A 23,655-nucleotide genomic window follows, 5' to 3' on the forward strand; every position below is an offset into this window, starting at 1 on the left:
AACCTTGGCCTTTTTTTTTTTTTTTTTTTTTTTTTTTTTGCTGGTGTTTAAAAATGTAGTAGAAGAAAAGGCATCCACCGGAGGGGTGGTGGTTGCAGGTGTCCCTGCTCCTTGGCAAATGTAATAAAACAGCCACGAGCAGCATCGAAGTGTCTCACTTCTTTGCCCTGGGATCTCAGCGGCTGGAGGGCCCTGCCTTGGAGAATCCAGGGGAGCTTTTGGAGCAGTGAGTAATTCCTTCCCCTGTTCACCATGGAGAGATTACAGGGGTGTGATAACTTCTGGTATTAGTAGAAAGGATCGTGGTAGTGCTCGCCTCATGTTTCGGGGTTCCTTTGACATCTGGTTTATTTTTTTTTTTAACTGATACTGTTTTTACATTGATATTTTCCCTCCTATTTCCTGCGAATTTAAAGTTTACTGGTGGCGTCTCAATCTATCTGTGGCTTTTTCCCCATTGGAGTGAAAGTGTGGGCCCAGTCCTGCCTTTTTCCTCCTGCTGGCAAGCCCCCTCCAGGTCTCTCTCAGGTTTCACCCAGCTGCTTTGTTAAACTCGTGTACAGGGGGGTAAGCAGAAAATCACTTGATCGGAAGGGGGGGTGGAACAGACTCATCTGGTTTGTTGATGCTTTGCTCCCTGCTTGCCATTTAACGGAATCCCTTGTTTTATCTCGTCATGCCGCGGTTTCCACGCTGTGGTTTCCACGCTACGTCTCCGCGTCATCCTTTTCTCATTTCTTCGAGCTTTGTTGTCTTTTGATTGATCGTTGCAGTTCAGCTTGATTTCGTGTCTTGCATTTATTTACCCCACATGTCCCCAGACGTTTCTCCCAGCTGGGAGCTGTACGGAGGTCCCCACTCTTATGTGGGGGACACGGCACTTGTGAAATAGTCCCCCCAATAGCCAACAGCAGGGTTTGGGCAGTCGCTGTCAGGCTTAAAAAGAACATTTCTGTCCCTTCCACGGTGTGCTCTTGGCGGCTCTGCTGGTGGGCAGTGCCCAAGGCACTGTCACTGTTCGGAAGGGTTTTTTTTGCCCACCCTTCTCACCCGGGTCTTGCTGAGATCGGGCTGAAGGCCTGGCCAGCGACATCTGGGCTGCAGAGCTGCCGGCCGCGCTCCCCTCGCAGCTTCTGCCACCTACACGCCCTGCCGCGCGTCACCGCCTGTCCGTCAGGAGGGTGAGGGCTTCGCATCAGGCCTCCCCGGTCCTCAGTTCTTAACCCACATTTGCACGGAACAATTAGCTTGTTTTTCATATCAAAGGGCTGTTGTTTGCTTAGACATTGAATCTATGTTGGCGTCTCTGTTTGCCAAAACTAAAAATGTCAAATTGAAACATAACATTAGTTTTTGCTTTGCAAAGAGCACAGGGAACAAGAAAACACTACTACCACCATTCCCATTTTTTAAAGGGTAACTATCGTCAGGAAGAGTTTCAACAACATGCAAGTTGACCATCCGTAGCATTTGTGGTAAATTATAGGAACCATGACAAGTAAACAGATTTTGTCCTCACTTTTCCAACTGCTCCCTTTCTCCCAAAAGATTGCATCAATTTAATGATGTGCTACCACTGAATTTGAACAGAGATAATCAGAACAAACTAAGCACAGTGTTCTGGAGTCAGCTGTTCCCTGCCTGTCTGGTGGTAAAAATAGTTCCCCTCAGGTTAGGAACAAGCACATCTCTTTGGCTTCCCGGCATCGGGCCTAGTAAAAACTTTAATAAACTGAGATCAGAGAGGAAGCTTCAGATATGGTGTGCGTTGTTGTCTTCGATGCAGTGTCATTTTTAATTTAATTGGAAACCTGTGGTGAGATAGTGTGACAGGCCGGTTTGGTAGCAGTGCTCGATGGAAGGGAAACGATGTTCAGTTTGTAGTGGGGCATCTCCCACCCAGGGCGTTTTTCAGTCAGGGTGCACGAGTGTTAACGCTGGGTCCCGCTCTTCCTCCAGCCCCGGAGCCGTGGGCTGCACCCCCCGGAGCCGTGGGCTGCCCCAGCAGCGCGGTGCCGGAGGTGCTGGCTGTTGCTCTTTGCTCCAGCGCGATCAGAAGGTTGTGCCAACCGACAGCAGATGGCCTGCAGCAGCTCTGGATTTTGATGTGCCTACGGGGCAATCTGTAGTGACACAAATTGTGGCTCCAAGCCAGGATCCAGCCAGTCCTTTCCTATTCATTTGGAAGTGCGCCTGGGCACCATACCGTGCCCTTATTTCTTCTAGCTAGCTGGGTAACCTGCATTCTGCCCTCCTATGCAGACAAATCCTTGTATCAAAAAAAAACCAACCACATTTGGCTCGGTGTAATGCTGTTTTGCACGTCTGTGATGAAGTCATGAGGTCTAATCGCTAGTTTGAAACGGAGATTTCCAGGGTGGTGTTTGTAGCCTCGGGTGGAACGTGTGCCCGCTTCCCCGGGCAGACGCCGCTGATGGTGCTTGCAGACCCCCGCGGTCGCCTCCTCACCGTTCGCTGCAACATCTGCTGGCAGTACCTCGGCCCTGGCTCGCGCAGCATCCACGCTGCTTGGGCTCCTCTAGCAGGGAGGCAGATTTCTGCAGACCCCAGAAGCAACAGAGCATTTCTCTCTGCAGCTTTGAGACGGGCGGTGGAGCCTTTGCTTCCTTTCCCTTGCGTGGGGGCTTGGATGGGATTCCGTAAACATCTTTCCCTGCCTGGTCAAGGGGCACTGGTTGTGCTGGGAATGGGTTAAATAGGTTCTGCTGCAGCAAATGCTCCATGTCGGAGAGGTGGGAGTGGCTCTCTAAAAAGAGGATCTAGGGTGTGGGTTGAGTCCTCCTGAGGGAGGGACCCGGGGAACAGCTAAGCCTGGGAAAGCAGAGCCGAGAGCCCGGCCGAGCAGTTGCCTTGGCCAAAGCTGTTAGTTTCTCTCTCAAAGCCACGCCTCGGGAAGGGGGTGGAGTGAGTCCGGCCCGAAGCGTGCGGCTTTTGGTGTAGGTCAGGTTGGTAGCAGCGTCTGTGCCTGGTCCCACCAGGACCTTGTGCTGGAGCTGCGTGTGCTCCTGCTGCGTGTGCTCGTGCTGCGCCGCAGGCAGGTCCGGCGCTGCGAGCTGTCAGGCGGCCGGGGCGTGCGAGGAACGCGGGGCCGAGCCAGAGGGATCCGCGCGTTGTGCCGCAGCCGTGTGAGCACACGGGTCCCTCTAAGAGCTGAAAAAAACATTGTTCTTTTTAATGTATTTATTTTAGGGCAAACTCATGTTGTTTGAAAGAGCACTCCAGAAGCGGCTATTTTTGTACTTGTGTGCTCATCGGCTTGCCTCACAGCTGGGCTGGTTACGTTTTTAGGGCTGAATACAGTTTAGCCTTTCCAAGCGTGGCCTGGATAAAACAGATGTTTCGATTCCCGTCTCCGCTGCTGACGCTCCCCTATACCACATTTCTGACGGGAGGACCCCCGTGCTGGCACGCGGGCCCAGCACCGTGTGCGGTGGAGGGCCAGCGCCCCGTGCCATGCGTGGGGCCCAGTGCCAGCACCCCCTGTCCCGCTGGCAGCAGGGAGCGGAACGCTGTCAGAAAGGGAATTAATGTTGGTGGATTTTGCCTCATGGGTTGCTTCTGTGCTGTTGCTTAACGGCTTTCACGTGCAGAGGCTGTGGAGCTGTTTGAGAGCAGGGAGAACCATAGGAGCCAGGCTCTTCAGCCAGTGCCAAGTTGTCCATGGAGAGATAAAATGATAATTGTGGGCCCCATCCTGCAATGCGTGCTCCCAGCACAGAGCATGTGTGCAGCATTTCCTCTCCCGGGGCTTAGAGCTATGGGAACAGTCAGAAACCTCAGTGAGATGCAGAGTAGAGAGTCTCCAAGACAAGTGTTGCAGCCACATCCGCTGCACATAGCTGTGCTCTTCACTCCCTCAGACACCTCTGCGTAAGCTGGCTTCCTTCGTCGGAAGGAGGAGGACAGGGATTTGGGGACAGTGTCTCGTCATCCACAGACAGATCCTTGCACAGGAGCATTGGGAAGGCGTCGTGAAAGGGTCCTCGCTCCGCCTGCAGCAGTGCAGTGAGCGTAGTGTGCTGCCTGCGGCGTGGAGCTGGCCCTCGGCAGAGTTGTGTTTCACCCCAGATGGAAAGAGTTGGAAAGCCTTCTGGAAAGAGTGAGTTTCAGAAGGGGAAGTTTGGATATGGAAAGAGCAATCAACTGGCACCTTTATTATTTTGTATCGCTGGACCACTTCGGGGATCTCATAGGTTAGGCACTGTGCAGACGTAGTGAAGAGACAGGTCTTGACCAAGGACTGCGGATTGTTCAAGCAGGGTGATTCCCTGGGAGTAGAGCTTCCATTGGAAAAATATCTTGGCTCCTGACCAGCCCTCTGCGAAGCAGTTTTAGAGGACAGCTCATTATTGCTACCTTGGTGATTTTCTAGAAGAGAACTGTTACATAAGCAACAAGTTTGTGAATCTGTTAGTCAGGATCCCTTCTCAGCTGTTTCACCACAATATTTAAAAAAAAAAGGGGGGGGGGGGCATGGGGGAAGGTCCCTATGTCCTCCCATACACAAGAGGTGACTGCAAGTAGAGAGCCACTGAAATGAGCAGTGACATTGGCCAGAGATTCATAAGTAATGAATTAAATCTGTGCAGATCAAAGGTTTCTATCAGAGTGTGGGAACATTATTTTACTCCAACAGAGGGAAAACATGAAGTCATTGGCTTTATGTCCTGAACTTTGTCTAGATTTGCAACCCTTGATTGCATAGATCAGTACAAAATTTGTATCAGAAGTCTTTAAAAAAGTGAGTGAAGAGAAAACGAAGGTACTAAGACAAAAGCTAGAAAGGGCCGACAGACTTTGTTAGTCTTTCAGTTGCATTAAGAAAATTCGCTGTAGCTAATATAAGCGGTGCATTGGGTTCACACCAGCAGTAAGCAAAGGCTTTCCTTAAGAAAAAGACAAAAAAATGCTGCCGCTTTGTGCAATAAAGCTGTTGTAGGGCACAGAACATACTAGGACAGGACCATGGAAACAAAGCTTGGGTGGTACTTGAGGCTCTGCTAGACCGACAGAATACAATTCCCAAGTTTTAATTTAGAAAGAAGACACACCCCATTTTTTACAGGGAGTGCCAACAGCATCATTAGTTCTTGATTTTTTACTTCATACAAGACAAAACAACTTCAGTAGCATGACAGTCAGAGCCTGAACTCTGAGGCCCGTGGCCCTTGCAGCTGCCCCTGCTTTCAGTCATTGCATCCAGCAGTAAGTAATTTCTTGAAAAGCTTTCTGCCTTTCCAGTGCTTGCAAGAGAATAAACTGTAAGGGTAGTAATGTCACTGTCCTTGGACAGTTTAGTTTCTGATCACACTCGCAGATTGCATCTGATACAACCAACAATTTAAGTTGTATTGGATTTTTTTTTTTTGCGCTGAGTGCAGTGACCCATGTTATGCAGCCAGCCGGGTTGGAGGATCGCCCTCCAACATGATTTAGAATTTGCAGCATTTAAAAGGTTAATAACAGCTAGCTATCAGATCTGTAAAACAAGCCAGCAAGGCCCACTGCTACATTCTGGCTTCCTTTGGATTGACAACTCCAAGTCCGTAGCATGATCCCGTAACTTTGGAGAGAATCGGGAGAGGAAACTACATTTGAAAAATAATCTCCAACACCCCCACTCCCACAGGACACAAAACTCTCTAGCTACTTGGGAAAGACATTTCACAAGTCATCGGACTGCCCTGGATCTTTTGAGGGCCTGCAGCCCTACCCCAAATCCTCTCCTCTTGCTGGTGGTTGGTGTGATCAACAACATGGAGGCCTTTTTGTCCTTGTGCCCACTGACAACTCCCGTCCTCTCCTAAGGAGAGGGGAAATGAAAGTGGAGCCAGTGTTTTGTGCATTGGCTTGCCAGGCAATTCCTGAAATTGCTAAGTTCTGCAGCAGCCCTGGAGGCTGTGTACAGCACGCTTAAGGCCATGATTTGTTTCTCCTTCTGTCCTTCTCCCCTCCACAATCAGAGAATTGAAGTGCATACCTTAGTTTGGGAAGAGAGCCGAGCTACTGGGGGCAGTGTTGTCTAACAGCTGGAACACAGGGGAAAGCAGGACTTCTTGCTTTTGTTTTCAATTCTGACCCTGGTTGCGTGGGCTGGGCTGCCATTGACTCGGCTGCACTCAGTCTCCCCTGTCTGAGCAATGGGGCTGATGCGTCCTTGCCTCATGGGAGTATTGTAGTGGTTATTTATGGGAATTAAGTGCTTGTGGAAGGCTTAAATGTGTGGCTGCTGGATAGATGCCCTGGATTTCTAATTCCTACTGCTTGGTGCTCTGCCATCCTTGTGAGAAGGCAGCGAAGCAATGTCCTGTACCAACTCTCGGGATGCTGATTCTGCAGTCCGAGCAAGGTACAGGGCAGGGCAGCAAAACACAGGCTTTTGCTCATTTTGGTGGTTTATTTGTGATCTTGCTCCTGCCCTCTTGCCTCATCCCCGCCCTGCCATCATCCCCCAAACGAAGCACACCAGCTCCGCTGGCGCGTACGGTGCGGCAGGTATTGGAGCCAGCTGGATCCCGCTGTGCTGCTATAGCCATCATTTTCCTTTTGAACGCATCTGAAAAGAGAAGAGTCTGGTTTGCTGCCCAGTTTTATTTTAGCTTCAAGGCAGTGCCATCAGTTTCCCAAACAGACATCCCAGCCCCAAATACGAAGTCTGTGCTGGCTCCAGGGTGCCAGCTCCCAAGAAGAACGTGGCTGCGGGCTACTCGTGGGAAGGACGTGGGGACAGGGCTGATTTCCTCACCAGGAGCAGCCCGAGGAGAGGAGCCGTGCAGCCCCAGGCTGCAGTTGCAGATGGGACTGCACAAGGCCAGAGCCATGCTGCTGGGACAGGACGGCCTGTGTCCACCCGGCAGGCTTTTGGCCACGTTTGTGATCCTCGCTGCCCTCTGCGGGGAGCAAGGCCTGGGCTCGGCCTGCGGTGCTGCTCCAGAGCACCCTGCCTCGGCCTGGCACCATTTTACCTCGGCCGGGTGCCATTTTGTCGCGCCAGCGGCCATCTTACACAGCTGTGAGGCAGCTCTGGCTCTGTCGTGCTGTCCCCCTGTGCCGCTGCGGGCAGGTCTCTGTGGTGTTAACGGTCCAGCCCTGCTCCTTGGCCCCGGGCAGCCCTCCTGGGTGCCTTCAGGCAGCAGGTCTGGGGCACTCAGCCTCTCTCAGCCACCGCTGGGCCCATCGTGGCACTGCAGGTGGCTGGCAGCGATGTGGTCTCACAGGCGGGCCTCAGGAGATGTGAGGTCTGTCTGGGCTGGGGCAGACCTCCACGTGTCCGCCTCCTTTCCTGCTTTGTGCCGCTGTGGTCTCTGTCGGCTCCACGAGCAGCTGGCGCCTGCTGGGCGTGCAGGTCCCCAGGCTGTGCACACCTCACCATGAGGCAGGGCTCGGCCGCAGGGAAGGGGTGCTGCGAGCCGTGTTTTTGGGGCTGGGCATCCCATGGGGCCGAGCCGGCTGCCAGCCTCGGGCTGCAGAGCTGGGCCTGCCGCCACTGTGTGGGTCTGGGATCCGGCAATCGGTAGCTCTTGGCTGTGGCGCGTACTGTGGGATCCCTGCTGTTGGTTGTTTGTTTAATGATGGCTGATTACAGGGAGAGGAGACTGCCCCTTTCCACCTCCTTAGGGGTGCGCTTCAGTATTCCTACTGGGAGTGCGAGGACGCCTTGATCCTCTGCCTAATCAAACTGACTGGAGGGCACTAACAGCCGTGTTTCGGCCGCGCTGCTGCCACTGCAGCCTGGAGTGTGGCCTTCCAGAGGGAGGGGGGTTGTCTTTTACAATGTGAAACACATTTCAGCAGCAGCATTTTTTTTTTTTTTCATTGAATCTGGAGGAATAAAAGCCCCCAGCAGGAGCCTTGAGCTTACTGTTCAGATGAGATACAGGCCTGTGGCAGGGATAGGTCCCAGATCTCCTGGCAGCAGCTCAACTACTACACTTGTTTCTTTTAAGTTCTCGGGGTCCTAATTCTTCCCGTCTCACGGGCAGTCTGGCGGCAGCGCAGGCGGCGCTGACAGCCTGTCGAGGAGCACGCGAGCTTGCCGTGAGTGGCAGAGCATCAGCACAGAGCCGCGTGTGTGGTGTGGCCGTGAGAACGGTCCCGTCAGATTGATGTTACTGAATTAATCTACAGAACTGAAGAGCGTGGGTGACTTGTGTTTTGTGAGTCTGGTTGCTGCACAGGCCACAGGCGGGTGAGAGCCTTGGCCTTGGCAGCATCAGGTCCTGGCTTCTGTCGAGCAGTGTGTCAGTCCTGCCCGTCCTTCCCGGGGGCACCACGCTGTGCTGAGCAAGGGCTGCTCCTAAACCCTGCTTGGCTGCCAGCGTGTGCATGACATGAAATATTCCAACTCTCATACTGCAAGGACAGGTTTCTGGGTCTTGGGATACTGGGAGTCCACATATTTCAGCTCTCAATATACAGCTTTAGCTATGACCTGAGTGCGCTGTGGAGGTCCTGGTGTTGAGCAGTTTCAGCAGACGTCTATTCTGGTGCACAGGCTGAGGCTGCACAGGGACTCAGCACCACTAATTGACGAAACCCAGCCCTAGCAATGGGTGTACAATAGCCATTTACTCACATGTCACACTTTACGCCAGGGACTTTGGTGACAGACTGTGGAAGTAAGTGGCTTTCAGCAGATGCCTGTAAAATTTTACAGCCAGTCTTATAGTGGGAACTTCAGGACTGTTTGTGTTGGGCCCAAAGACTTTCTGTCCTGACAGCAGAACAGGGCTTTCAGGCCTCTGACCTACTACCAGTCTTTGGATGATGAGGAAGAAGCTGGTGGAGTAAGTTCCTGACATATCAACAGTGCTGGCATTTATTCGTACGTAAAGCTCAATTCAAAATGCAGAGATTCAGTTGTATCTGTGCTGCATGATACCTTGCATGGTACGTGTGGGCTTGCAGAAAAAAAACAAAGCTCTGGAAATTGTTAATTGTATGTGTACTACTGTGAGCCATGGACAGGACTGGGACCTTGTAGTGCTGGGTACCATACACAGGCATGCTGAATAACAGACTTTATCCTCAGGATCTCGTGATAGAAATAGACGAGGCAAAAGAAAAAGGAAATCTTCCTGTTTTACAGCTGGTTAAGGCTGTAAAAGCTTTATGCGCACAGGGTTTGAGGTCCTACAAGCAGCGTGTATCAGAGCCGGGCCCTGAGCCTCCCGAGCTTCTGAGGTGCAGCTGAGTGCGATAAACGTGGGCTTGCGAGTGCACATGGGGCTGATCTGCCACGAAGATCTCGCAGTGCAAGTGCAGGATTACATCTAGGTGCCGCTGCTCTGGAGCATCTTCAGACTGGGAGAGCTGTAGTCAGTCTTGCCCTAGTCCCGAATGCAGCGCAGCATGGCTTAGATGTGGTTCGGTTCGGAGTGGGGAGAGCAACACCTAGTCACCGTGTTCTTTTGCTGCCTCTCAGAGAGCTGTCCTTGCTCCAGACCCTGTTCCTGGTGTGCGTGGAGGCCCTGCCTCTGCAGGCCTGTGTGGGGACTGTTCCTCTGCGCTGACCTCCAGGAAGCAGGATTCGTTGGGAGAAGTTTGGTGTGACAGACGGGAGGAACAACAGTTCACCATGAGTTTGTGCCCGGGTTCTGGATTAATCATTACTGCACTTAATGTGTTTTAGCTCAAAGCCAGCACCGTCTACATCACCTGACCGCTCTACAGGCAAAACCAACGGGATATCAGATTTTGGCATGGCTTCGCTACCCGGAAGCGGGGTTTCTGCAAGGCATGAGGGAATGGAGAGCAATGGTTAATCGGCAGGATGGAGTTAATCATTCACTGAATTCCTTAGCTACAAACCCTTTCCTCAGTAATTTTTTGGTGCGTTGCTGGAAAGGAAATTGGGGTATGCGAAGCAAAACCATACTTAACAAGTCACAGTAGCCCTGGTGTGTGTAGGATTTCTTGCTTTTTGCTGAGGGTGGAGCTCTCCTGTGGGAGGAGATGCTTGAATGAGCTGATAGAGCTGAGCGGTGCTGGGAAACTCGATATATCTGCACCTTTCTCTTCGGATGCATGTGCCAGAAATTGGGATTGAAGAAGGAAACGTCTGGCCTTTCACCTACCTGAGACCCAAGGCAAAGATCTGTATTTTTCTTGCAGCAGTCAATGGCATCAGCAACACCTCCAACACAAGTGGGAAAACTTATCTTAATAAACTAGCTAGGATGCAGTTACTCAGAAGAGTCTGGCTTTGCCAGCCAAAACATGAGTCAGCCATCTCTCATAAATCTCGAGATTAAAAATAAACCAAAAAAGGCCAAATGTTGCCTTGAGCCTCAAGTCCCATGTCAGAGACATCTGTATCTCTTAGAAAGGAAATGTATTTAAAAAAATCAGCAAAATAAAAGGGAAGGAAAAAAATAGAGATTATCGTTTAATGCCACGATTTCAGGAGGCAGGTTTAAGGAAACCATCCCTTCTCTAATGGCACAGCTCAATGCATCTTCCAAGTCCCCTTTTTGTGTTGAAGTGGGTTGGGAAACGGTCATCTAGAGCCATGTACCATGGGACACGATATGGAAGTTGGTTAGGATATCAAGTGAGGCTGATAGAGTCTTTGTGGTTGCTAAAGAGGCAGCCAAAATCTTGAGGGTCATTTTTAGAGGATTAGTCCTGTGATCAGATGGATTATATGATATTTCTGCTGTTTAGCAGTAAATATTTAATCTGTAGGTAACCCAAGGCTGAACTGATTACTGTGTTAGACAGAGCTAGCCTTTGATCCAGGAATCTGGGTCTGTCTTCCTTCTTCCCAGCCCTGATTCAGCTCCCGTTGCCTTCTTCAGGAATGCTGAGTGGACCCACACTGTGTGACTGTAATCAGGGGACCTGATGATTCAGGCTGTATTTTGTGTGTAATACCAAATTCAAGTACTGTGAAGTGTGAAATGGGAAGGGCAGGTTACTCCAACTCACTGATTTCAGAGGTCTCTTCTGTTCTCCCCGTTCTGCCAGCTTCACCATGTCCGCATGTGAAACAGACATATCTTATCAATATTTCTTCATGCCTTCTCAGGACTCCTGTGAAAAAATATCATTTGAAGCCTGATTCTGATCCGGCTCCTAGCAAGAAAATCACGGTGTTGTTGAGCTGAATACTGTAAACTCACACCAAGAAGTACATGGGTAGGAGAACAGATTCGGACTTCTCCTGTGCCAGTAGAGCTTGTGAGACCTTGGATGCCAAGTCCAGTGGCTTGTGCCAGCCCCTGGGGTGCGTGCACATAATAGACGTGGACTGATTGCTTGTGTAGCTGATTGCTTCCAATCTGAAACTACAAGCAGTAATTGCTCGCTGTAAGTTACCAGGACTCCCCACATGGAATCTTATTAGACAGTTAATGGGAGAGCAGAGGGAGCATTTTGAAGCACACTTGGTGATATGTTGAACTAAGGAAGATTTGTCTAAGAGTACAGATGTATGCTTGTCCAAAAGCTTGCCTGTGGCTGCTGGGTTGACAGCTCTCTGACCGTGGATGCTGGAGTGCTTGAGCATCCTGCTCAGATTCCAGGTAGGATGAGCGTGCCAGCTGCTTCCAGGGTCCTTTGGGAGCTGCTGTTGTGCAGGGAGGGGCTCCTGGAACCAGCTCTGTGGTTGCATTTCTTGGGAAGTCTCTCCCACTTCTTTCCATGCCATTAGTGATGTTCCCGACCCGGTTTGCCTCCTCCTTTATGATGAAGCCACAGTCTGGCAAGGGAGGGAAGAGGTTGCGGAAGGAGAATTCTGAAATCACCCAAATCCATAGTTCAGAGACATCCAGTTGCGAAAGATTCTTCCTGGTAAGGGGAAGCGTTGGTTCCACAGGGTGCTTGATAACCCACAGCCTGCCTCCTGCTTTCCGGGCTTGTCTGTCCTGCTGCCAGACTCTGGCTAGTTAAGTGGGTGCCATTGATCAGAGTCTGACAGTAGCTTTTCTGAGGAAAAAAAAAAAAAAAGAGGTTTCTCAACCTCCTGGAAGCACAGGGCAAAGCATTGCTCTCAGGACCATTGGTGCAAACGCAGAAGAGCCCAGCTAAGTCAGCAGAGGCGCTGCAGTTGCTTGCCGAGGGATGGAGCCAGCCTTCTGGGTAGTCACCTTGCTCCCTTAACTTGTGTGGCGGTGCCCTGTGGTTCTTCATCTTTTTCCTTCTGCCACTCTGTCTTAATCTGCAACATCAGTTCAGTTGGCCTTTATCTGAGAGAAAGCCCTATTTGCACATCCCTTTTGCTCACTGAATCAGGGAATGTAGCCACTTGTCCCTACACCTTTTCAGTAACAGAGTAGCTGGTGAACTCTTATTGTGCTCGGCACACACCCAGAGCAGTGTTTGTCACTCACCTGGTACTGTGCTGCTCTGTTCTCTTCTCCTGTCTGCTGTGACAGGCAGATGGAGCCAAAATAAGCCAAATAAGAACGAAAAATAACCCAGTTGGTGTTAGTCATGCTGCAGAATGCGTTAGCAGTTCAACAATGGCCTTAAACACCTAGTGGGATCCAATTTAAACCCATAAAAGTGAGGAAGTCCGGACTTGGAGCCTGTTCTACCTGTGTGAGCAGCCGTGCTGTAGTAGCTGTGGCACAAGCAGCCTAGGGAGGTGCTGGGATTTTTTTTGACTCTGTTAAACAATTGTCATTTGTTTCCAAGGATTTGATTTTATTGCTCCTCCTATTTCAGACAGCAGGAAATAAAAGAAAAAAATCAAGACACCTCAGATACAAATTTTCACTTGCTCAAATTGTGCTGAAGGTAGGAGATGGGGACTCCAGGTAGCTTCATGAAAGTGTCATAAGATTTGACAATTCCGAATGTAATAATAAAAAATATATGAAATCAATGCTAAATGCTTGGACAGAAGAACACCCGTAAACCTGGAGCCTGGCAGCTGTGGGATTTGTCATCTTTGGGTGCCCTCATTGGCCCTGTTTTAACTTTAAGGTGGTTCCTCTTTGGCCCTGCCGTTGATAGAGGGTTCCCTGGAGAACCCCTTGAGGTCAGCTGGAATGGAACGAGTTGAAAATACTGCAGGAGGATGGCTGGGGTGGGAGAGGGATGGCCTTGCCACTCTGCTGGTTATCAGGCTGAGCAGTATGTTGGCCTGACCATAAGGAATGGTTTGGGTCACGCTAGTAAAGGTCAGCAAATTCTGTTCCCCCATCCCTTCTCCTTGGGAAGAGTTCGGGCACCTGAGACCAGGAGCTCGGTCTTTGTGTGATACAAGGGAACAGTGTCACAGACACAACCCCCTTTTTGCACTGATAACCAAGCCCTAAGCATGTGCGAGTAACGGTTATCTCGTTTCCAGCGTGCTGCCTTCCTCTTCATCTGCTGTAAACCTTGGCATGAGCCCTCTGATTTAACACAGTTTCCAAACCCTGTGGGAGGTGGGGAGCCGGCCTGCCTGTGCAGGACCCAAAATGCTTCGGGGTCTTCCCCGGCTCTCCCTGAGTCTCTCCTTCCTGGGGATGTGAGAGGAGCCCCAGCCCTGGTGCGGGGTGAGGACAGAGCTCTGTGAGCATCCTGCTGCCCCTCGGAGTGGTGCTCAGCAGCCAGCCCTGGGGCAGTGTGCGTGTGCGTGTGCTGACGGGGAGCGCTGTGCAGGAGGAAGCGTTTGCCAGACATGGCAGGCAGCTCTCTGAGGTTTCTTGGCAGGAGGGTGTGGAAAATGTTGGAAAGGAAAAATGGAGCAAAGCAGTCTGCAGCTCAGTCTGCCTCGAGATCAGACGTGTGCGGGGCTGGGAGGCTCTGCCTCACACGCTCCCCGGTCCTTCTGCCTGCATGAAACCCCCCTTCAGTCACTGCGATACTCACGGTCCCTACGTGCTTCTAATTTTATTTTATTTTGAGGGAAACAGTAGCTCTTTGACAGGCTTCCAAAGGATAAGAAAGGCTATTTATCTGGAAAACCCTCGGGGTCTCTGTCTTCCTGAACCCACCACAGACTAAAGCACAGCTTCCAGCAAGTCTGAGCTGCTGTTTGCAGGGGAAGAGGGGCGCACTCGGTGCAGGTTCTTGTTCTTTGAGTAGGCATGGCTGGGCAGCGATCCCAACGTGGCTCGGACACGTAACGGGCTGTTTTTGTCTTTTAGTACATGACCCAGGACCTTTTCTGACCGCAGGTGCCCGGGCTGCAGTTTCCCATTCTGCTGGAGCAGCTCTGCTCTCCGGGCAGGCGCAAGGCACCTGGCAGTCTGTCTGTCTGTCCGTCCGTCGGGGTGCACAGCCTCTGTCGGGACGGCACAGAGGTGCTGCCCTGCTGGCTGCTGCTGCAGGGGTCTCTGGCATTTCTCATCGTCCCAGGGAGCTGTGCTTGGTCCCGTGAGCAGAAAGCAGCACTCCCCGGCAGGTGTGCGGACAGCAGGCGATGGATCAGGGGCACGTCAGCAGGATGACAGAGGTTTCAGGGCTTGCTCCGTGGCATCCCTTTCCCAAGGCACTGGTGGTTCTTCTTTCCATCTGAGGCTCTGCTTCGGTGCTGGATTGCAGCAAGAAATAGCAGCGGCTGCGTTTCAGTGGTGCATGACATAATCCCTGTGCACACAGTGGGTTTCAGTGAGTTAAGTTGGTAATGTCCTTTTGGATCTGAGAGGCAGAGAGGTGCTATGGAAACGTAACTTGTTATTATTATATGGGAATGAAATTTGTTATTTCACTCTTCTGCCTCGGTTTGTGATTACACCATGGAGCAATTTTTAGCCTTGGCAAGGAGGTGATTTAACATAAGACCAAAGATGCAGCTTAACTCAGTGTCTACCATAAATCCTGAGAAATGATGATGCTGTCTGAGGCTCTGTGCGCCTTGAGAACTGGGCGAATGTTCTTTCTGCCAGCAGAGCTGATGTAAGGTCTGATTTATGAATGTAATACTTCTTGACATTGCTGCGGTGTCCAAAGATTACCAAGGATGTTTACCGAAACCCTCTGGAGTCTCCGTATGGAGCCTAAGAAGGGATCAGACTGAATTTACATGTCCTGCTGTGCCAAGCCTGCTCTTGGTAACCGTCCAGTCTCCGCAGCGCGTAGGGCAGGGGCAGCCGATGGCGCTAGCAGGACATGCTGGCACCCTCTTTGCCCGGCACGCAGCGCAGGAACGCGAGCTCACACCTCCGTTGTGCAGGGCCCCTTTCCTGAGCACTTTGGGGGCTTGGTGTTGCTCGGATTCGTGCTCTTCTTTCCATTTTAAACAAAGCACATTTACTGGCAGTTTGTGTTTACCACTAACACTCTCTTACACAATCACCCTCATGTTTTTTTATTTTTTATTTTATTTTTTTATCTTCAGCTTATAAGAGTAGGGTAGAGTCGTTTTTAACGTAATCATTAAGTTGAGACATAATCCAAGACAGTTGTCTGAACCTGAAGCGAAGCACCAGGCTCCCCAGAGGCTCTTCAGGCAGCGCTGTCAGCGTCTCATTTTGGGCAGCACTGTGCCAGGGAGGGGAGCCGCTTTGGTTGTGTTGTACTCAGCAAAAAATGAAACAGCAACAACAAAATCAGTTTGTTTACAGTAAAAAAAAAAAAAAAAGGAAGGGGAAGGGATGTGCCTTTTTTCTTTTTCCTTGCCTGTCTCTGCTCCAGTGACATCTGCCCAACACCTGCTGGCTCTCTGCTAGCCCCTTCTCCCTTCTCGGTGAGTGCCCCGACCAGCGTGTGATGTGCACTGGCTGTGGGTGTTAGCAGCAAATGCCTGTAGTCAAGGTGAATTGTCAGAGGACCAGCTCCTGGGAACTCTGGAAGAAACCTGAACTGGGGAAGACTGAAGCTGAATAATGAAGAAAGGATTCTGAAAGCAAGGATTCTGAGGGCTGCTTTGGTGGGGAGCTGGGGGGGCACCCCGAGCCCTGCTCTGTCCTAGTGAGTGCTTGGTGGGGAACAGACAATCCTTAAACAGATTTACAGGTGGATGTGCATGTAGGCACTGACCTGGGGAAGAAATGTCTCTTGGCTTTGCATATGAAAAGCAAAAAAGAAAAGTACATAGAATAGGCTACCATCGGTGAGGTTCACCCCGGGGCACAGAGCCAGCACAAACATGGGCCATGAAACCACTTCAGCCTTCTCCTGAGGTCTGGAGGGGGACAGCAGTGTTTCACGGGCCTTGTTCTGGTCTTGTAGGTGGGGGGATGATAACCCCGGCTAGCTGAACCGCAGCAGGCTCTGCCTGGGACTTCTCACCAGGGCTCAGGCACGCGGCGCGTCGGGCAGAAACAGAAATCCAGCTGTGGGCTCTGGGACGTCCCCTGCCTGCTCTTGCTGGTGTGATTAAGAAATCGGGGCAAAAAGCATCGTAAAAACTGCAGGGAAGGGATGCTTGCCAGAAAGAAAGAGTAATTAAAGAAAAAGGGTGGCTGTAGTAGAAGAAAAAATGCTGATTGTGAATCATCAACTGTCCGTGACTTTCCCGCTGTAAAAGGTTGAATGGTCCGGTCTGTGTATTTGTGCTGGCAGTGAGTGATCTCTACAATAACAGCCATACCCTGTTTAGCTTTGCTACTATTTGGAGGAACTGTGCCAGGACTTATTGGAATCCCCCAGGCAGGCATTTAGAAGTCTTTAAAGATCAGGGGGGCTGGTGGGGAGCATAAACCCCTACTCGGTCTCCAGAGAAATTGGCTTTGTTTAATAAAAAAAAAAAAAATCCACAGTAGGATGCTGAAGTGTGGTGAGACGTTTAATATGACAGCTTTTAATGCGATCAGGAAAGGAATACCTCCCGGTAGTATTTGCAGGTATTAAATCATTAGGAAGATTACCAGAGTTGCAAGGCCATTTTTTTTTCCCTAGGCAGTTTATTCCACATAATGATGATTTAAAAAAAAAGGTTATAGGCGTCAGTCTTGCGGGAGAAAGGAGCAGACACAGTAGTGATCCTACCTCTAAGAGACCACAAACATGACCTGTGGTCTGAAGTGAATGGAATTATCCTCTCTGTGATTCTCTCACAACAAAGTCAGACCAACCGAGTCTCTGTTGTGTGATTAATCCGAGGGACAGACATCCATCCCTTTTCCAGAGCTGATCGGCAAAGCAGACTGCAGAGACAGGCACCTGCTGAGAAGAGGGCTGTGCGCTCGGCTAGCCGGAGGCCTCCTTGCAGCACGCCCCGTGCTGGTGCGAGCACTGCCTGGGGGCCGGTGGCCCTGCGGCAGCCGGTGGCCCTGCAGCGTCCGTCCCTGCCATCGAGGCGTGCTCCGGCAGTGAGAGGGCTCCCTGCTGCGGGCTGGGTTTGTGGGCTGTGGTTGGGGTGCAGGCCTGGACCTCGGAGCCCCTTTCCTGCCGGCTGTTGTAGCTCTGATTTCCTATTTCTGCTTGGGCTGCGATGGAACAGATTCTCCAGAGATGGTGTTCCTCACCTGAGAGCACTTCGGACTTGGTACGCAAGTGGGTAATGTATGTGCCAGGACAGGGGATGGGCATGGTGAAGGGCTGGGGCCTTCTGTGCCTTTCCCCAAGGAAGGCAGAGTGCACCTCGTGCTCTCAGCAGCTGGTGGCCGTGGGACGCAGCCCCAGCTCTGGGAGCGCAGCACGAGCCCTTCTGGGCAGCAGGTAGTAGGAAGAGGTTGCACTTGCTGGAGGTCTTGCAGTGAAGCAGCACAGAAGCTTTGTCAAAGCCAGCAGAGGCGAGCCCAAAGGGCCTTTGGCTGAGCCAGAGGTCGGAGGTAGATTGGTTTCGTTGCTCCAGGCAGGTGGAGGCCAGTCCGTGTCTTGGGGGAGAGTTGAGCTGAGGGGAGCGGTGCGAGAGCAAGTTATCTTGAGGTCAGCTGCATCTTTCCAGGATAAGCTGATGACTGGACTGGAGCATTGTTCCAGAGCTCTTTCCAGGGATCTGTTCTTTGGTCTCCACCCCATACCCCCAGATAGGCCGCACCGTGGATTTATCAGCCGTTAATGTTTGGCAGAAGTGCGGACAGCTATTCTTCACAGGGAGATCGTGTTAAAAGTTTTGGCTCTCTCCTATCTAGACTTTAAATTTTCCAAGGAATGGGTAGAGAGTTAGAAGTGCAACTCCTGTTTAACCCGTGAGATCCAAACGTTTCCTTTCTGCGGCGCGAGGCCCAGGTTGTTCAGCTGTGGCACTGCTAACGTGTCGGTGTGCCGTCTGCGCCCTTCGCACGCTGAGAAATCGCTGGCGTCTCTTAATGCGCAGCGCATGAAAACGAGTGGATCCCTGGGGTACATCTGTTGACGTCAAGGCTGAATTCAGCCCATCACTTCTTGACAAGTCTTGTCCTAAAATTCCCTGTAATTGTAGTGTTTTGACGGGTTGAGCAGGGAAGAGTCCATCTCCTCTGATGAGGGAGGTGTGACAAAAACCCCGAGTCTGGCTGGTACCGATGCAGGGAGTGCAGAAAGCAGGATGGGTTTACAGGCAGACACTGAGCAGAACCCTGCTCTCGGTGGTCCAGCAAAGAGCCAGCAATGTTCGTCAGGGGCAGCCGGGCCTGGCACACCGTCCGACCTGCTGAGGACCTCCACTCCGCTGGCAGCAGTGTCTGCACACACTCAGCCTGGCTGCTCGCTGAAGAAGCACAAAGTATGGCCAGCAACCGGAGCAAACCTCAGATTCCCTCTGGGTGATGGGAGCCTCAGGTTGCTTCTGGGTGATGGGCCCGACCTGAGCACTCGAGGAGCTCCTCGAGCCTCTGTGCCTGTGCCTAAACCAAGAACCGAGGATGACCGAGGATGAGGAGAGCGGCAGGGGCTCCTCAGCCCTCGCTCAGCAGCCCCAGCAGCAGAGGCAGTGCTAAGGACAGGCCGTGTCCCCTCTTGCCGGGGCAGTACATGAGCTGTCAGCTCTTCCAAACAAATCCACTATTGTGTCCCACACCTGTCTGCAAGATCTTCTGGAGGGGGCAGCTGTGCCTCAGGTCCCTGCCGAGGCCCAAGCAAGCTGCTCAGTTCCCTTTGTGCCTGCTTTGGGGCCTCTGAACATCGGTGTTTTCTGGAGTCAAAATATTCCGACTACATCACAGAAGACTTTCTAATGCTAAAAGGAAGCAACCCAACCACACGCATTAATAATGCCAGAAACATGCAAGTCCATTCTGCCCTGGAACCAGTGGATCTATATTGGGTTCTAATTGGTTTTTGTTTTCAGAAGGAAGATGTTTGAGGACCTATAGCGAACGTATTCCAGAAACGTTCAGAGCAGAGCTCTCCAATCCAAACAACCACATTTGAAAAAATACAGGGAGAGCTCGTATCAGTAACAGCACCGGAACACGCGGATTAAGGAAAGGCCTGTCCTTGGGCGTTCTGTAAACCATTTCCCTCCTCTCCTCCTTTCTGTCTGTCTTTCTGTCTGTCTTCGCAGTTGCAGAGCAGACTGGCTTTGGGTCTTTATCGTGCCCCGTGATTTATGGCACATAACAGCAAGCAAAGCTGCTGTTTAATGAATTCCTTGGACGTTTGTGTTCCACTAGGGATTCGCGGGCCAGACTTCGAATTACCATGCCCTTGTGCATGAGATGTTTACAGCGAAGCAGGAGGTTGGAAGCCCTTTCTCCCTGGCAGCTGTGGAAATGCCGTTACCTAAAGCTTCAGCAGGAGCCGTGACGCAGGGAGACCCCAAGGTGCAGCCTGCCTGCCGCCGGGCATGCTGCTGCTGCTCGGGGTGCATGCCTCTGTTTGCTTTAGGGTGCTTAATTAATCAGTTTTGCTTTTTTTGCCCTTTAAATAGATAAAACCTCTAGAGCTGATTCTAAGTCTCTGTTATTTGCCCCGCAGACCAGAATGTTAACTGCATGTTTGGGCAGTTTCTCCAGATGTGTTTTATTTAACAAATAGACACAGCAACTCCTGCAGAACTCCTGCCTGGACCTTTTAGTGAAGTACATATTTAGACATTTAAAACAACAGTCTCAGATTCGTTTGTTTCTGTAGTTGATAAAATGGATATGAATAAGAAAATCCCTTTGGGGGCAAAATATCTATCTGTTTGTCTGTCTCTGAGTCTATGTATGTATGTATCTGACTGTCTATCTATTTTAAGACCTAGAATATTTTAACTCGCAGGAATCTAGGGAGTGTGGAAGTGAACTGGGACAGGAAAGGAGATGTGCTTTAGCAGCTGCCATAGGTGATGTTGCTGGACACTGCAGCAGCACTCGGGTGTAGGAGAAACCCGAATCCTTGGCCAACGTTTCAGAAGTCACCCCGGTGTTGGGTGCCCACCCTGAAGCACAGGGAGGAGATGAAGGTTTCAGGAGCTGTCATCTGCAGAGCCAAAATCTTCTGCCGGGCTCAGCATCCCCCCGGTGGGGCTCCAGCTGGGCCCTGGTCACAGCAGCCCAGCAGCATCTGGGCCTTTCAGGGGGCCACCTGGGATCATCCTGGTGCCTGCCCCATGCCTCGTGCTGGTCTGGTGTCCCTGCCAGCGTAGCTTCAGCCTCAGGAATCACAGAGCTTTGCCCTTGTTACTGCTTAATGCGTATCACTTCCTGAGGACTTTAAAGGTTTTTTTCTCCGATTGCTGTAGCACAGGACTCGTTTCCCTCACCGTACTCATGTCACTTCTTTTCCTGCTGTTGGTGCAGACTGCCAAACGTTTAGTTTCTTCCTCCCCCGTAGATGTGTCTGCATCCACTGCTGTTTGTGCTCCTGCTTTCATTTAGATGCTTTTTTTTTTTTTTGAATGTCAGTTGCATTTTTATCATATTTTGTTCGAGTTAGTTACGGATCGTTGCACTGCCTGGGTGAGGGAGAGGATGCTGCACAGATAACTGCCCCGTTCCTTCACCTGGCTTAGGACTACAGTGAGCAGCCCAGGCTTGCTGCAAACCAGTGCCCGAAGCATGTATATAACCAGCTCCCCTAGACTTTTTAAGAAGCACTAGCTTGGAGACAGCTCCGCTCCCGGATCAGGACCATTCCTCTGCAGGCACGTGGTGGGGAGCAGCCAAGTCTCCCTCCAGCTCCTCTAAAGTTTATTTTGCTGTGGAGAGCTGTGGCAAGCGCTTTTCAGAGGTGACCATCAGAAAAGCCCTACTCGTCGTCTCTCTGGGGTGTTCCTTGAAGAAATGGGGTACCTGGAAGAGCGGCTGGCTGAGACCTAGCCCAGATCTGCGGAAGGGACCTCGCGGGGAGGCAGCGCTCCTGCGGGTGGCCAGGATGGGGCCCGGCAGCGTGCGGGTGCCCCGCGACAGCCGCCGGGGTCCCTGGGTGCGGGAGCGGGGCCGGGAGCGGGTGGAGGTGGCCGAGCGTTACATAACGCACCGCTCCGCTCCAAAGACACATTCAAGTGATTAATTTGAGGCTCTGGCAGCCGCTTCCCTGTAATAATATTTTAAACATTACTTTTCCACTGCTTCTTGCCAGCAATCGTTATTTTGCGCTGTGGAGGCTGTAAAATTTCACTTCAAGGATGGGTTTCACTCCCGTTACAAAATGTGTCTGGAATGTGCAGATGTTTCCTTCGGGGAATAGGGAGCCAATCCGCTGTAACACATCATCCCCACGGGGAGGACTCAACGTGCTAGGCAGCCCTATTCACAAAATCACAAACAAACACACACACACAGAGCCCCGCGGAGCCGTACCCGGGCCGGGGATGTCGCTCAGAGCCCCGCTGATGGCTCTGATGGCAGAGGCTTCGGTCCGGGCTGCGGGGACGCGCGCTGGGGGCAGAGCGGTCCCGCTGCCTGCAGGAGCTGTGCACGTTGTTCGTGCAGCTTGGCTCTTGCTCGGTGCCACATATTGCTGTTCGCTGGAGATGGATCGAAAGAGCTATGAAAACTTTGGTACATTGGGTGCTAACGGCCTGCAGGTATCCAAGGGCTTTGCGTGCCAAGGACAAAGGAGAGAGGTGCCAGAGCTAGAGAAAACGGAGAGCTGGGATTTAATTGGACAAAAAAAGTTTGCGTGGAGTGTGGGGACCGCTGAAATCCCACTTTCGTGGAACAGCCACTGGCAAGAGGAAGCCCCGGCTTTTGGGACTTCCAATTAAGACTGTAGCTATCCCTGAAGAATATCTTATGGGGCTGGTCCTGTTTTTATAGGAGGATCCGGGAGATCACTCATTCTTTTGCTCGTGTCATTTTCTCTCAGTGTCATCCTTACTGCAGAGCCCTGCTGCTGGGGGGGTCGGGCCCTCGGCTCTCCTCGAGGGGTGGTGGTGGCGGTGCCCACGGCCGGGGGTGCCTGGAGCAGGGCTGCCCCGGGACCTGGGAGTGCTGGAGGTGCTCTGCAGTCCTCCCTCGGCCCCACACCGACTGCTCCCTCGGCCCTGAGCCCCCTGCACAGCTCTTCTCCTGTCTGCAGGTCAGGAAACCCAGTCTGTCGGGGATGGGTGCTATTTTTCTGCAGCTCCACGTGGTGTATCTGGGCTGTCCTAAACTGTGCTGAGCTGCGTTGTTCAAAACCCTGCCTCTAGCGTTGTGAGGTCATTTGGGGCCCATAGCTTCCCTAGAGAGAACCTAGTTTGGGGTGTTGGGTAGATTTTGGTAATGGGGTCTGCCTTGATCCTGATGTGCACCTCTGTTTTTATCAATGGACGGGCTACCTTTGCTTTATACCCCACAGAAAAACTAAGTGGAGCCTGGAGAATAAATGACAGCAGTTATGGGAAAAAAAGCGTACAAGAGAAATGTTGATAGCAACAAGTATGGACTGAGGGGTCGAGTGCATCAAACACTGATAAGCAAAAGAATAAAACGAAAAACCTGTGGCCAACAAGGTTGGGAACAGTAAGGAGTTGCTCGAGTATATTGGGAACTAAAGAAATTGAACGATACCGGTCTGGTAGTAGATAGTCATGGTCAAATTATCAATGAAAATACAGAAAAGGCAGGACTGTTCAGTAAATATTTGTTTTCTATTTGGAAAAAAGCCAGATGATGTATTTGTATCATATGAGGATGATGAAATACTTTCCACTCCAACAGTAACTGAAGAGGATGTTAAACAGCTGCTATTAATGTTAGACCTTCTTAAACTAGCAAGTTCAGATATTTTGCATCCAAGAATTTTAAAAGATCTGGCTGAGGAGCCCTATGGGCTATTAATGTTCACTTTTAGGGAATTTTTGGGCAGTAGGGAAATTCCCAAGGACTGGAGCAATATGAACACGGTGCCAGTGTTAACAGAAGGTAAATGGGATGGTGCAAGTGTTTATTAGGCTGCTGTCCTGATCTTCTAGCCCGAGGCAAAACAATACAGTGCACAGCATGGACATAAGCTAAAACTTAAAGGGGATAGTGTAATTAGTGGCAATCAACATGGAAAATTCACTTGTGGAAAATAGATCTCGTGAACGTCTGCCTTTTGAGTAAGTTTACAGATGGAGTAAATGAAGATGATGATGTTGATGTAATACACATATGACTTCTGTAGGTATTTGACTCAATGCAACATATATTTGTCGGGAATTGGAAAGAAAAAAATCATGACATATATTAAAGGGATTAAATATTGGCTTCAGAATGTAAGAATAAACGGAGTCATCCTGAAGAGCTGGGTTGCAGCGAGGTCTCAGCCTGATTGCTGACTGCCTCTGTAGCGTATTTGTCCACAGGCTGGAGGACAACAAGAAACGGAGCTCTGCTGCGGCTGAGCGTTGGACGCAAAAATAGAGCAAGGATGCTGCCAGTTGTCAGAGCGCGCATCTGGGAGCGAGGGGCACCGTGTCCTGGTGTGTGGGATGGG

The 23,655-nt window shown here is 51.2% G+C and overlaps 1 protein-coding gene and 1 long non-coding RNA gene across 2 annotated transcripts in view; one reads left to right on the plus strand and one right to left on the minus strand.

Annotated features, from left to right (window-relative positions):
- PKD1 (polycystin 1, transient receptor potential channel interacting) overlaps positions 1 to 23,655 on the plus strand; it is an 88,723-nt gene that overhangs the window by 4,296 nt on the left and 60,772 nt on the right. The gene's annotated exons all lie outside the window — the stretch shown is intronic.
- Positions 1 to 23,655, minus strand: part of LOC310882042 — a 32,561-nt gene continuing 8,906 nt past the window's right edge. The window contains exon 2 of the long non-coding RNA XR_014572791.1: positions 1 to 23,655. This exon is cut by the window's right edge and continues 4,464 nt beyond it. This is a non-coding gene — a long non-coding RNA (uncharacterized lncRNA).

This window comes from Anser anser (assembly GCF_964211835.1).
Source record: "Anser anser genome assembly, chromosome: 15".
Classification (NCBI taxonomy): domain Eukaryota; kingdom Metazoa; phylum Chordata; class Aves; order Anseriformes; family Anatidae; genus Anser; species Anser anser.